Raw genomic sequence first — 3,884 nt, 5'->3', positions numbered from 1 at the left:
ACCTGCTTGTTGGAGGCTGCTGCATGAGACTGATTGTTGCCCTAAGTTCAGTAGGGACCCAAACTGCCTGAAGAGTGTCCTCTGTTGAGAGAGACCAGTAGATCAGTCTGAGTCACAGCTACTGCTGGTGGAGAGGGGAGTTCTTGGGAGCATGGTGCTACTATACAAATCCTGTCTGCTTCCAACAGATAAACTATTACGAGGAAAAAGTTGAGTTAATGAGGAAAAGCTCTGAGAAACCGAGGAAGGGTGGTGAGGAAATCTTCAAGGCTGAGATGCGCAGGATGGAAGACCAGAAGAGAGACCTGGAAGAAACAGTTGCAAAGTACTGGGCTGTAACTGATGGCCTGAAGGAGCAAAAATATGTGAGGAGCCTGGAGCTGAAGGAGAGGTTTGAGATGGAGCAGGCCAAGGCAGTCCAACAGCACACTGAAGACAGTTGCTGTCCAGAACAGCAGCTGGACCAGGAGGGAGAAGAGCTGAGGACGAAGTGCTGGGACAGAGAGAGCCTAAGGTCTGGCACTGTTCTCTTTTTGGGGCTAAACAGGAGACTAGGGGTACATTCTCTACTCATACCAGAGTGGGTTGGGCTATTTCCTCATGAGGCCAGGGAGCTGCTTTAATTTGGAAGAAAAGGTGGGCAGTATTGCAGAGCTGCAGCTCTTCAAAGTGAGAATTCTAAACTCCCCTCACAGGAGTGCTTTTATTTCAAGACTTTGTTTCCCTTTGTGTTCTACAAGCTCGTGTCAGAGTCAGTGCCCAGCAAAGATTGTATCTCAGAACAGAGGGAAATAAGAGAGTTTTCATTAACATTAGCATTCTCTTATTATCTTTCTCTTTCCTGGTCCTTCAGCAAACTGCCTCTGCTTGCTAGATCACCACAACCTGCTGTCCTAAAAGCAGCAAAAAAATGGCTGAAATTTTTCTATATAATGAGAATAGATTGGTTTGTGGGAGACAAGTAAAATTGTCACTAAATGGCTGTTCATTGTCCCTTCCTGTGCTTGTGGTGCCACTTTTGCAACCTCCCCAGGGACCAGAATGGCCTTGCAGAGGAGACTGGAGAGAAATTGGACAGGAAACTGTTGCCTGTTCGTGCCTGCCCCTTCCTGCTTCCCAGATCACCCCACCACTGCCCCCAGGCTTTCCTCCTGCATTTTCTCTGCTTTGTCTCTCTTTAGGCTCAGAGTCCCTTTTGGCAATGCAAAAGTGGAGGATTTTGCTAGGTCATTATCCTCATTTTAGGGCTGAGGAACTGAGACACAGGTTAAGTGTCAGAGAATGGAGGTGACTTGTGTGAAGCCTGTGGCAGACCAGGGGTGCACTGGCTGGAAAATGAATGCAGAGCTCAAGAGAGTGGCAGGTTTGAGCATAAAGGCAGTTCACAGAGCTAACACAGTGCTGCTGCTGCAAAAAAAAAAAAACCAGATGTTGGGTGAAATACAAGACTGGTTAACAGCCTGGTGGTCCAAGAGATTTTAAGGGCAAGTATGTGCTCTCTTGCCATTGTAACAGTAGTTGTGTTCTGTCTTGCTCTGCCCCAGGTCTTGTGCTAGCTGTGGGAGTGTGGTCAGGTAGCCATGATGTGCTGGTGTGGCTGTAGCTGACTGCTTGCTTGTCTCCTCTGCCTTGTACAGCTGTACGTGGGTGCTGGAGATGCCACAGGAAGGACAGCATGTGCATCCTGGTACAGAACTAACTCAGAAAGCTGCTGTGAGGAACTGGGATGCAAACAGCACACAGCCCTTGCACTAGTCCTCTTGCTTGCTTGCACTCTCACCTGAGGAATTTGGGTCTTGAATGGACCTGTGATTTAGCAGTAGCTATTGGTTAGGACTGTCTGTATAACACAGGGCTGAGCTTCCTTTCCACAAGTGCCAGTAGCCTTGGCCTCATGGGAGACTGGCAGCACTGGTAGGAGTGGAAGGATAATGAGGTAGAGAGGCTGCCTTGGTTTTGGGGTCATAGTTGGTGTGTCCAACACTGTAAAATCATAGAGGCTTCAGCAGCAAGCTGACTTGTCCAGATGTGGCTCTATTGCAGCTGAGGGGTTGGGCTCACCACATGGTTATCCTGTAATGAACCCTCAGTATCTCTTGATGAGCCAAATAACTTTGTTGGCAGATCTGCAAAATAACTTCAGCCAGCTGGAAGCCACACAAATTCAGGATCTGATGCTGTTTGTCTTTATTCCCCTGTATTTCTCTTCCCTTGAAGACCTGCTTCCTCTCTGCCAGTGTCTCTTGATTGTCCCCAGAAGTTTTGGGTGAGTTACTGGATGGTGTTTTTCAGATTTCTTTAGTTCTTGCTGTCCTTGCAGACCAAAGGGGAATAGAGCAGGGAGCCAATGAAGAAAACTGGACTTTTGCATGGTTTTTTTTCCACTCTGCTATCTCTCCCTTCAGGGAAAAGCTATGCCAGCTGCTGGAGGAGAACAGCTTGCTGAAAAGTCAGCTTTGGAGACTCCAGGAAGAGCAGAGGCTAGCAAAGGAGAAGGGCAGTGAACACTACGAGTAAGGAGTAGCCAGCTGTGGGAGGCAGGCAGATGGGTGGTAGATGGCTCATGCTTGTAAAAGGAGCAGCCACTCAGATGCATTTACCCTGTTTTTGTTGGCTCAACCTGCCTTTTGTTTGCTCGTTTGTAAGCAAGCCAGCACTCTCACCCTTTGCTCCACACAAAAGCAGGCCAGAGAACGGGGTCCAGAGCTGGGTTTGGGGAAGGCTGTGGGGTTGGGTATGCTGAGGAGGAAAGGATGGGCTTCCTTGCTACACAAACTTTTTGGCCAGTGGCCTACTGATTCCTTAGGAAGCTTGAGATAGGTACTGGGGTCACCCACTGAGCCAGAAATGCAAGGAGAGCCAAGTTTCTGATGCAGATGGTGCCAAGAGTCTGCTAAGTGGCTCTCTGACTGTTTTTCATCTCCTGCTTTTTAGGCCTCTGGCAATGTTGCAGGACTTTGTATCTCCCCCTGTCTGCCCTGGGCTGAGTCACCCGCTGGGGCAGAGACACCTGACCTGCTCCCAGATCAATTCAGGACCATATGGATTTTGGCCTGGCTTTGCCCCCTGTTGCAGGGCAGAACCAGCCGTGTGGCTCCCTGGGATGGGGCCCTTCTCTGGGGCTGTGGTGTGCTGCTCTCTGGCCTGCAGCTGATCGTGTTCCTCTCCTCGGCAGGAGGCGTGTGAGCACGTCGGGCAGCGAGGAGCTGGAGGAGCTGGCTGAGATGGCAGAGTCACCAGTGTTGGTAAGAAGCCATGAACACTGACAGGCTCTCTGGTGGAGGATTTAGGAGGACATAAACTGCACGTGCTTCTGGAGGAGAACAGGAATTTTGGTTTCAAACATTCAAACGTAGTCTCGTGGTGAAGAACCACCTTTATTTTATAGCTTGTCAAGTAGGGAAAATGCATGTGACAAAAGCCAGTGAAGGGAAGGTGTTAATGCAGAATCTCTGAGGTTGACTTTACCTACTTGCATGCTTTCTCCCAGAAATTTTGCTCACTCCCAGCCTCAGACCCCCATGGTCACAAGCTCTTGGCCATGTGACCATACGTGGCCTGGCCAGTGTTGCTTGTGTGCAACATGGATGAGGGTTGCAGGCTATTAAACTCCCTGTTTCTGGGGTTCCTTGTGACTGCAACTCACAGCCTGTTTTTTGGATTTGCCTTGTGTATTCTTTGGGGCCATCAGCCCCAGTAGGGTGGCCTTTGCTGGCCCTTGCTGGCTTCAGCTTCCATTAACCTTCAGCCACAAACCTGCTGCCTACTGTGTGCTTTTCCTTCTTTGGAGGAAGGCTGTGTTGGTTGCCCATTTTCCTGGGAGGCTAGCACAGGAATGGGATGTGGGGTGTGTTGCTGCCTTGCTGTCAGGTGCAGGCTTCCTG

Source organism: Merops nubicus, unplaced genomic scaffold (genome assembly GCF_000691845.1).
Source record: "Merops nubicus isolate BGI_N331 unplaced genomic scaffold, ASM69184v1 scaffold14793, whole genome shotgun sequence".
Lineage (NCBI taxonomy): Eukaryota > Metazoa > Chordata > Aves > Coraciiformes > Meropidae > Merops > Merops nubicus.
Note: the sequence above shows the minus strand (reverse complement) of the source record.